Source organism: Ascaphus truei, chromosome 4, assembly GCF_040206685.1.
Source record: "Ascaphus truei isolate aAscTru1 chromosome 4, aAscTru1.hap1, whole genome shotgun sequence".
Taxonomy (NCBI): Eukaryota; Metazoa; Chordata; class Amphibia; order Anura; family Ascaphidae; genus Ascaphus; species Ascaphus truei.
In genome coordinates, this window is record NC_134486.1 from 404,696,417 (window position 1) to 404,707,951 (window position 11,535).

The window sequence follows — 11,535 nt, forward strand, 5'->3', positions numbered from 1 at the left end:
GCTGTAGACTCCTCAGCCTGTTGATATGCTTGCTGCAAACTGTCCTTTAGCCTTTGCACATACTTGAAATGGGTAGCATTGTGTATCCCATCCGTTGATACTCGAAGACGCACATCTACTGGGAGTCTTGCTTCCCGCCCAAACATGAGGAAGTATGGGGAGAATCCAGTAGATTCATGGCGAGTACAATTGTACGCATGTACCAACGCTTCTACATGTCGACTCCATTCCGTTTTCTGCGCACCCTTCAGGGTTCCGAGTATGTTCAACAAGGTTCTGTTGAATCGTTCAGGCAAAGCATCTCCTTCGGGGTGGTACGGAGTCGTCCGGGATTTGGCGATGTTCAGCATTTTGAGTAATTTTCGGATGCTCTCAAAATCTCGCCCTTGGTTGGAGTGTAGTCGGTTTGGAAGACCGTAATGAACGAAGAACTTCTCCCATAGTATTTTTGCGACTGTGATGGCCTTCTGGTCTTTTGTGGGGAAGGCCTGAGCATACCGGGTGTAATGGTCCGTGATGACCAGTACGTTACAGATTCCGCGGGTATCGGGTTCAATACACAAAAAGTCCATACACACCAGGTCCATTGGACCAGAACTCTTGAGATGGGCCATGGGTGCTGCTCTGGTAGGCAACGTCTTGCATTGGACGCACCATGAACAACGGCGGCAGTGCTGTTCCACTGCTTCCCGCATCTTGGGCCAGAAGAACCGGTCTCGGACTAAACCAAAAGTCTTCTCTACACCGAGGTGCCCATGTTCATCATGTAGAGACTTTAACACCATATATCTCAAGTTTTGGGGTAGAACCAGTTGTCGCCTATCAGGGTGATTGTGATATGGGACAACCCTATAGAGCAAACAATTGTCTATCTCGAACGTGTCCATCTCATGCATTAGCAACGCGATCAGGTCTCTGGGGGCACTCTTCAGTAGAGCTGGATTCTTTCTTTGCACAGCTCGCCGAATGATGCCGATTACCGGATCTCTTATTTGATAGTCCACTAAGTCTTTCCATCTTATGACTTTGTCATGGGTGATGTTCATTCCCTTGGGATCGCAGTAAGCGGCGGGAATAGCCTGCGACTGGCATCCTAACGAATCTGCAACTCTTAATTCGGAGAAGGCCACTTGATCATTGATGACGGCGGCTAGGCTACACATTGCTCGCATCTCAGGCCCAGGGATCTCTTCCCATTCATCATCATCGGGAGTAGCACTTAATCCTGGTCGTCGTGATAGAGCGTCAGCTCCAATGTTCAAAGGCCCCGGCTTGTACTTCAGAGAGAATCTGTAGTTACATAGGGTTGCCAGCCATCGGTGCCCTGCTGCATCCAACTTGGCGGAAGTATTTATGTACGTGAAGGGATTGTTATCCGTCCTTACCTCAAACGTAACACCATAGAGGTAATCATGAAGTTTCTCTGTGATCGCCCATTTGAGAGCCAGGAACTCTAGCTTGTGTACAGGGTATTTCTGTTCACTGGGTGTCAGACTGCGGCTGATGTAGGCTACAGGCCAAAGACCCTCGGGGTACTTTTGATGCAGGACAGCGCCCAGTCCATTGAGACTGGCATCCACATGCAGAACGTATGGTTGTTCTGGATCAGCATACGCAAGCACTGGTGCTTCAGTCAGGCTTTTCTTCAAGTTCAGGAAGGCCCGTTCACACTCGGGCGTCCATTTATCGCCAAACGGTTGACGGGCCGACGTGGCCTTCCTTCCGGTATCTTCGGAGTATATCTTCAGCAGATTGTTCAGGGGTTTAGCTCGACTAGAGTACCCTTCCACGAAGCGACGGTAATACCCACAGAACCCCAGGAATGATCGCAGTTCCGTGACATTCTCGGGACGCGGACAGTTCACTACCGCTTCCACCTTGGCTGGATCAGTAGCAATTCCTTGAGCAGACACGATGTGTCCCACGTAGGTCACCGAGGTGTGACAAAACCGACACTTGTCGAGGGATAACTTCAATCCTTCTTTTCCAAGACGGTCTATCACCTTCAACAGCCTCTCTTCGTGCTCCTCCAGGGTCTTCCCAAAGACAATGATGTCGTCCAGGTAGACAAGACACTCCCGAGGGTTCATGTCCCCGATTGTCTTCTCCATCAGTCGCTGGAAGGTAGCAGGAGCTCCACATATACCTTGGGGCATACGATTAAATTGGTAGAAGCCAAGGGTGCAGACGAAGGCTGTCTTTTCCTGGTCCTCTTCACTCATAGGTACCTGGTAGTACCCAGATCGCAAGTCGAGCACACTAAACCATTGGCTCCCGGTTAGAGCATTCAGGATTTCTTCAATGCGAGGAAGGTTGTATTGATCGGGCACCGTACGATTATTCAGAGTTCGATAATCGACGCACAATCTTACAGATCCATTCTTCTTCCTTACCACCACTATGGGTGATGCATAAGGACTCCGAGACTCCGTCAATATCCCAGCGGTCTCCATTTCCTTCAGGACGTTCCTTACATCGTCCACATCCCTGGGAGTGATGCGACGAGAGCGTTCACGGAACGGAGTGGCGTCACTCAACCTAATGGTGTGTTGGGCGCTGCGACTGCGACTGCGGCCCACATCCATCTCGCTGGTGGAAAATACCGTCCTTCTCTCATTCAGCTTGACCGTCAGTCGATCCTTCCACTCAGTTGGCAGCGTCGAGTCTCCGAAGTTGAAGTCCAGATCGACTAACTGCTCACCCACTGCAGCGGTGTTCACCTGGGGCACTATTTCTACCGGGCTGACGGGATATATGCTGCCCAGATTTTGTCCTACATCAATGTCCATCGGAAATGGAGAGATATTTTGAACATACACGTAGGTTCGTCGAGGAATTCTGGTCGTCCACTCTCTCACTTCGGGTATTACCCTATACCCTCTCTGGGTTTCTTCCTCAGGGGAACTCTCCAGAGAGAACAGATGATCGGTCTCATCTCGATTCGGATAACAGCACCAGACGGCCATGCGTTGCACTCCCCCGGGTAAAATGGTCTTCAGTCCGCGTTGACGATTGTAGAGGTCCCCGTGACGCTCTAAAACATATACTCTGTTGCACTCCTCTCTCAGTTCAGGGTCAAGGAGTGGATTGGCCAGTGGTAATTCATTGGTCTCCTTCAGGTAGGCTCTGATTACGGCTCGCACTATATCCGTATTCGTTCCCAAGATGACCGGGTACTGACACTATCCTTGAGGCTTCGGGCATACCATTGCCTCCACATGCATGGGATGTTTCTTGCCGGTATTCAATTGAAGTATCTCCAGTTGAATTCTCACAACCCCATCGATGGGGTAATCTTCATTGCTCAACCCCCTCACCTTCATATGTTCCGCCGACCGCAGGGGACAGTGCTTAAGGTGTTGATCGTAGAATGGTCGGTAGATTATGGTCACTTGGGACCCGGTGTCCAGTAACGCAGAAGCATAGACTCCTTCTACTACCACACGCATGATTGCAGAGGGGCCTACCTGACAGTACCCATCTCCGGACGGAATTCCATCGTCTGGGCTTAGGTCAGTAGGAGCTTCGGGTGGCGCAGGGGTGGCCTCGGATGTCTTGGCTTCTGTGGTCTGTATCCGACAGATCATGGACCTAGCCGGGCTTCCTTTACTGGGCGGTTTCTTTTCTTGGGTGACTCCATCAGGGCCTCTCTGGAGAAATGGCCTTTCTGTCCACAGCCATAGCAGACGATATCTGTAGGATCTCGTCGTCTTGGGTAAGTGGGAGAGGATCTCCCCGAAGTCCAGCCTTTCGCTGAGGGCGACTTGGGTGACTCCTCTTCCTCTTTGACAGGTTTCTTGATCCGGCGAGTGGAGACTCCCGGGTTATCACTCACAGGGGGATCTTTGACCTTGGTGCCTGTATGCAGCTTGGTATAGGCTTCATGCCCTTTGACGATCCCCAAAATGTCCATAAAGGTAGGGGGAGGCCCCTCCATTAGTGAGCACCTGGTCATGATCACTATGTGATGAGTGGGAATGGCCCCTCGGAGGAACTGCTTGCGCCGGTATTCATCCATCTCTGAAGCTAGGATGAGGCCGCAAGTTCGCAATTTCCACAGGACCAGCTGGATTCATTGAAGGAAGTCTGACAGATCTTCCTTCTCCTTCTGTCGCAGACCGTAATATTTGAACCACAGCTCACTCTCCTCTTCATCTTTGCCATAGATCCGGACTAACAAGTCTACCATCTGATGAGCAGAGAGATCAGGATCTTGGTCGCGCTGTGCACTGACCATGGTGGCTGCTGGGGGTCGGAGGCTTTCCAGGATTCTCTGACGTCTGACCGTTTCAGAGCAGGGCCATTCATCGATCACCTTGAGGGTGTGTTCCTTCCAAGACTCAATGCTTTCCTCACCGGCGGGTACAGGAACCATTCCTGAGAACGCCTTCAACTTCCTGTAATTTTGAGCTTGGGCGGATGTAGTTATCGCTTCCACAAGCTGCGGGAATGTCACTCCTAGCATGGAGCCGCCACTATCTGAGGAACTTGCGATCCCCGCTCCCTGACTGTTAGGGGTTGGGGTGAAGCTGTTCACTAACCGGTTAGGGACCAGTGATGTTGGCGGGCTACCGGCCCAGCTGGTGGCCCCTTGCCTAGCAAGAGAAGGTCACTCGGGGTAGAGATATGTCTGATCTGATAGGAGTACTGGCGGCCATTTCTTTATCTTCCCAACCTGCATGTCTGGTAAGGGAAGTTACGTGACTGGAAACAGTTCCAGGGTAAATTAGAGGGCACCCTTGCGGTAAAGTCTCTGGTAGATACACTACTCGTGGGCCTCTATCAGGGGGTATAGCTTGTTCGGTGGGCAGCAATAGAGTGTACTCTTGCCGATCAATATTGTAGTGCTTGCTGATGAGGCAGGCGCCCGCCAGACCAGGTAATGTGCTTATTGTGCTGCAGACAGTAAACATGGATACATTGTCAGGTACCCCGTCTACGGCGACTACGTGTCGCAGGAGCTCTCCCAGTTTTTCGGCCCAGTCAGCCACTTGTTTGGGCGTGAGCTCAGACATGCTGACTGATAGGATACTACGTTAACTACTGCGTAGGGCACCCCAGGACTTATCTCAGCAGCGCCTCCAAATGTAACGGGTTTCCCCCCCCCCCCCAATCGCAGATTATACTGTGGGTGCTGAGAAACATACGGTGTTACTATAGGTGTGGTGCATTACCTGTTGGCTCACAAGAGGGCTGAGCTTCAGCCACGGGGAACCTGGGGTACATACATATAACACAATCTCGTGGTGCAATGCCTCCACCTGCGATGGCTCCCGCCAGAGGAGGAGTGGTTCCTCGCAGAACAAATATATATCTCACTCAACACACTGTATGTAAAATAACCAATGACTTTACTGTTGCAATACGTATTCATGTATAACAGGTGTCCCCCTCTGGAAGAGACACTAACTACTGCATCTCGCAGGACGCTCCCACCTACACCGGGTGATCCCACCCCATGTCCAATAACCCCACACAATATGTCCCGCACTCTTTAGGTGAGATGATATGTGTGACTGCGCAGCCACCGGTACAGTGTGAGTATAATGTAGGATTGTTGGTGCACTTGAAGATTGATACCTGCCCGGGGCTCCCACCCCGGGTTCCGCAGACTACGTCAGGGATTCCGCCCAATCCGACGTCGTCCTCCACACCGCGTTGGGTGAATTCCAGCGTGGATAATATCACCTTAGTCTCAGGGTCTTTGGTGGCGTTCTGAGCCCAGAACCCACCTCGCAGGGCTGCACGGCTTCAGCGCTGTGTCCCTGACTATCCAAATAGCTAATGGGGCAGTGTCCCTATCTAGGGCCTGTCTCTATAGTACCACAAGCTAAACAGTGTCTCAGGATCTAACTGGGACCTAGGGGGCTGCTGGCCTAATGCAGTGGGTCACTCACCCCTGCACTCACCTCCTTCCCCTAGCTTGTCCTGGTCTTGACTGACTGCGTAGCTGCAAAACCAGCAAAATGTATCTTTTTCTTGCCTGCAGGGCAATACTTCAGCCCTATTGGCTCCCTGGCATCACGTGGGGCGCAGCTGAGGCTCATGAGACTTGTAGTCCCTTCCAAGAGCCTGTCCCTGGTAGGCTAGGGTTCGCGTGCTATCACTGCGCATGCGCAATGTCCCTGGCTGGCCACCGCACCAAGATCCGCACTGCGCATGCGCAAACACTTAGAAGCTGGCGGTGCCCTCGCCGCCCTGCTTCGGGAGCGCCGGGAGCCCTAACGACGCGATCGCGGCCCTGACAACCCCCGAGCAGGACTCTGACCGCCCCCACACTTCCGATCGGCCGACGGGACCGCCATTGGGCTCGGCGGCACCCGCGATCGCCAGGAAGTTGAGGGGGGGCTTGGCAGGCAGGGGGAAACTGGCTACACATACATACACTGTACTATACACACTAATAGGTATATACTGTATAAGCATTAACATACACACTTATTTTAATCAGAATTAGGGAAAAGAAAAAATGTGGGTGAATAAAATGCGGGTGAATAAAATGCATCTCACAATAATAAGTCCCTTTATTTAGTTTTTTTTTCATTGTTTTTTCGTGCAAAACAGTGTAATTTTCAAATACACCATACATACATACTACCTCCCCCAAATACATGCCAACACAACCCCCCAATACGCACACACACAACCCCCCCAAATACACACACACCATAGCCCTCCAAATACACACATACTGTACATTACCCCCCCCCCCCAATACACACACACTACCCCCACCCAAATATACACACGCACACATACATACACACTTACATTGGGCCTGCCTCTCTTCTCAATGTCCTGAATTGCTGCTCCCTAGCTGCTGCCTCTCTCCCTCACTGTGCTGCTCTTGGCTGCAGCGGGCCTGGCCGGCTCTGGTCGGGCCTCTTGTTGCCGCCGGGCATCTCCCCAGCTGCTGGCCTGCCTCCTGCACTGTCCCACGTCAGGCCGCTCTGTGACGTCAGCACACGCCGGAAGTAGGTGCGCGCCGGCATCAGAGAGGCCCGGTGTGGGACAGTGCAGGTGGCGGGCCAGCAGCTGTGGAGATGCCCGGTGGCAACAAGAGGCCCGACCAGCACCGGCCGCCCCCCCCCCTCCCCCGCACCGCAGCTACCGGCAGCAGTCAGGGATAGAAGCAGCAGCTGGGGAGCGGACGTAGGAGAGCGGCATGCGACTCGGGAGCTGCAGGTTGCCGACCCCTGCTCTTGAGGAATGGCTAAGCGCCCTATTAGCCTAAAATGGCTAATTGGGCTATATGCCTATATTTCAAATAAATATATATGATAAATTACAAAAAAAATAAAAACAATCAAGTGCTTCTAAAAAAATCTTATTGAGCACAACATATAGAAATATAAAACATTATATAAACCGAAATATGATAGTTAAAAATTAACGTCTTCCGCTCTTACAGGGGCTGGGGTTTCCCCCACACTTCCCCTTTGTCCTCCTAATCTGCGCACCCCTTGATGAGGTGGTAAGAGCACAGGGCAGGGGTGGCCAACTCCAGTCCTCAAGGGCTGGTTTTCAGGATATCCCTGCTTCAGCACAAGTGGCTCATTCGAGGCACAATACGCAACCCAAGCAGCTAACGCAAAAAGCACTAAAAAATGATTCATAAATCCTTCAACTCCTTATGTCCTATTGTGTCCGGTCTCCCTCCCAACAGCACTGCCAGCGTGTGATGGAAACATGGGGGGTTTATGTACAGCTGTACCCAGGGAGACTGTCTACGGCAGCTGGGCAAGCTGCGGTCACGCGTCCGCGGCGGACCCGGCACCAGGTGATTAACACTGGGGGGAGTTTCATATGGAAGTTTGAACCCCCTGCAGCGCGATCGTGGCAGACACTGTCTCCGGCATCGCAGGCTTTGGCTTTTTTCAATGCAGCACCGGAGACAGCGAGCCTTAGTACATCTGTAGGTGAGCACATGGGAAACTCGCGCAACATTTTATCGCCAATTTAACCGTAGCGCCATTTTTACTGCCGCATTTAACAGGATTTGTCCATAATATCACGCGGCTATTCTGCCGTTGGAAATGTTGATAAATAAAGTCATCGTTTGGTAATGCACGGTCTTTATTTTATTTGTATTATTACCGGCTGAAATAATAACTTCTGTTTAACAGCGTTTAATGTATCTAGGCCACAGTGCACTCCAAATATCTTTGGTTACCAATGAAAGAGCGGCTCAGTGAGTCCAAATGGTTCAAATCCCGGTGTCGGAACCTTGTGAAGTTGGGCAAAGCACTTTACCTCCCTGTGCTTCAGGCACCAGAAGCATAGATTGTAAGCTCTACGGGGCAGGGACGGTGTCTGTAACATTCCTGTGTGCTGTGTACTGTGCACTGTACTGTAATTGTGACGCGCTTTGAGTCCCATTGGGATAAAAGCGCTATATGAAATAAAGTTATTACAGTATTAAGTACTACTGGTCATTATGAAATAACTTACATGTAGATGCAGTATCCTATTGAGTCATGCTTTTAGTCTTTATCCCTCTCCGTGGGAGACTGTCATGTTAATCAGGTCAACTGCTGGTAGAGATTAGGGACAATTGTCTCAGCAATGGAACTGTGCACATTGCTGCTTTATTTAATCCTTGCATCATGACGATGTCTTGACATAACACATTTTGTGTCCAAAAGCCTTTTCTTGGTTTAACTTCCACAATAAAAGACTTTAGCCAAAACACATAAAATGTTAAAGCAGAAATGCAGAATTCACTGAGGCGAAAACTGAAAGCTAATGTTAGATATTCCAAGGTTATTTTACATCTCTCTGACAGAATGACATGACTTCCAGGGAAATAGCAGCATTGTTTCATTCTGCCAGTTTGTTCAATGATGGCTATGGAAATGAATGTTTAGGTCGTTATTCATGGGATACTGCCCATGTTTTTATTTTACTTACCCCTTCAAATACTTTATTCAGCCGAATATACTATAGCCCTTATTCAGTATGCTGTGGAGTTCTTTTCTTTGTGCTAGAGAGCATTTTTGGCCCATTCGTTTGAAAGGAGCTGAATTGGTCTCCAGCACAAGGAAGACGGTTTCGCAGCATATTGCATAGGGGGGAAATTTACTAAACTCCGATAAGCGGAACAGCTATACAAGTCAATGGCATTTAACTGAATCCCAGAGTATGTAGTTACTAATAGTAACACTGTGGTTCTTGTTAAATCTGCTGTTTCTATCCACTCCTTTATATGGCCTGAATTGCCTGTTGATTTCTTTAATGAGATCCTAGAAATGCATTCCCATGGCCCCCGTCCTTGTCCCTTACGCTATGTAACAGGATAATGCTCATTGGCTTGAGAACCTATACATTTAGGAATTGACTTCTATTTCAAGTATTGGACTTCATCATCATCATCATCATCATCATCATCATCATCATCATCATCATCATCATCATCATCATCATCATCATCATCCTGCCAATTATACAGTGTAGTCTGTCACACGTGAACTCACAGACAAGTGGTGACATCATTTGTGATACAAAGTTGGATGGGGTCTGAATCACATCAGGAATACGTAACTAGGGTGTGATGGGTCATTACTCAACCCCTTTCTCAGTCTGATTGACCCTGCTATGCAGAATAAAAGGATAGAGATATGCAAGCAATGTCAATAAATCCTAATCCAGGATTTAATTCCTTTTAATGCTCTAATTGCATACCACACATTTACACAGATTCATATATACATACATACATATATATATACATATATATATATATATATATATATATATATATATATATATATATATATATATATATATATATACATTTTTGTGTCTTCTATCAAATATAGAAAATTCATGATTTACTTACCTGCGTGCTGTGCCTTGATGTCGTGTTGCAACCGATATCGTATGGTCTATATATATATATATATATATATATATATATATACGCACACACATATAGGAATATGTGCAGGGATACTCATAAGAGCTCTTTGAATGACACTTTAGTATATCAGATCTGATACACGTCGCTACTGTAGCTGTTTATCCTCATATTCTTTTGCACTGAAGTTCAGGCAGAGTTGCTCATAAGAGGAGAGACATTCATTTGTATCCCCTGTTGTTTACATGTGTTTGAAGCGACAGCCCGTACTGAAACTGTACAGCACTTTTCCCTTTAAGGAGCTGTGTGTCATGGAGAACTGTTACAATAGTTATTCTATGCCCCTTCACTGCTGGAGGGTCTACGATGCGTTAATAGATTTATTTAGCTGTTCCAGGTTGATAGAAACTAGAATTGCATTGAAGGCGCCCCTGGCAGCAGAGAGGTTAAACATATTCTTCCTATGACAAAAGCATGATCAAGGGTTAAAAAACACAATATACTGTAACTAAGTGGGTATAACCAGGGATTATTCTGTAGCATTCAGCAGTTTATAGTGCTATGTATTGAATTATACATACCTGTTTTATAGTAGCAGAAGTAAAATATTAATATAGCCAATAATCCACCAAAATACTTTGCGTTGTTGTCCTGAATTAGGAATTCCAGACCCAAGCGAGATTTCTTCCATAAAGTTGCTTAACTTTTTTGTTTCACTGAAGAAGAGAAATCTGTTTCTTTCAGTTGGCTGCATGGAAATGGGACAGGAATCATAGCCAGGCTCACCGGAATTTCATCTCCGTCTGGATATTCTCCATATTCAGTCAATATTCAAAGCTTCCATGTCTTGGTTGGGTACGTTTGCTGATCCATATGAAAAAGGAATCTGATCTTTTCTAAATGGTCACTTTGAAATGGATTAGGATGACCACAAAGAGGATTAAAGTGGGGAGCCATCTGCACTAGAGATAATTAACTAATAGGGTTAGTAAGACCGTTTTCTTGCTGCCCTCAGACACATTTCAATAGGGCTGTCATAAATATTACAGGTAAATATTACGGGTATGGGCTTTCTTTAAAGGTGCTTTTACAGCTCCAGACATATGCTCAAATTCTTTGGCATAGTGCTAAAGACCATGGTCCTTATGGAAGTTATAATGGAATAGTGCTAAAGACCATGGTCCTTATGGAAGTTATAATGGAATAGTGCTAAAGACCATGGTCCTTATGGACGTTATAATGGAATAGTGCTAAAGACCATGGTCCTTATGGAAGTTATAATGGAATAGTGCTAAAGACCATGGTCCTTATGGAAGTTATAATGGAATAGTGCTAAAAGCCATGGTCCTTGTGGAAGTTATAATGGCATAGTGGTAAAGACCATGGTCCTTATGCAAGTTATAATGGCATAGTGGTAAAGACCATGGTCCTTGTGTAAGTTATAATGGCATAGTGGTAAAGACCATGGTCCTTATGTAAGTTATAATGGCATAGTGGTAAAGACTAGAGATGGGCAATTTTTTTTCAGTGAATTTGGACCCGCCTCGAATCCGGCAGTTCCTTTGATCCGCGAATTTCCACGGATAACTCTCCAAAAGTGAAATCTGCAATTGAAGAGAGAAACCTTTCTCATTTTATTAGCAATCACCATATATATATATATATATATATATATATAT

At 47.6% G+C, this 11,535-nt stretch overlaps 1 protein-coding gene across 1 annotated transcript in view; it reads right to left on the reverse strand.

Moving 5' to 3' along the window:
* Positions 1-10,733, reverse strand: part of RP1L1 (RP1 like 1) — a 48,627-nt gene extending 37,894 nt beyond the window's left edge. Inside the window, exon 1 of the mRNA XM_075598692.1 lies at positions 10,438-10,733. The gene's annotated coding sequence lies outside the window, so the exon portion shown is untranslated. The remainder of the gene's footprint in view (positions 1-10,437) is intronic.
* Positions 10,734-11,535: the final 802 nt, after the last annotated feature.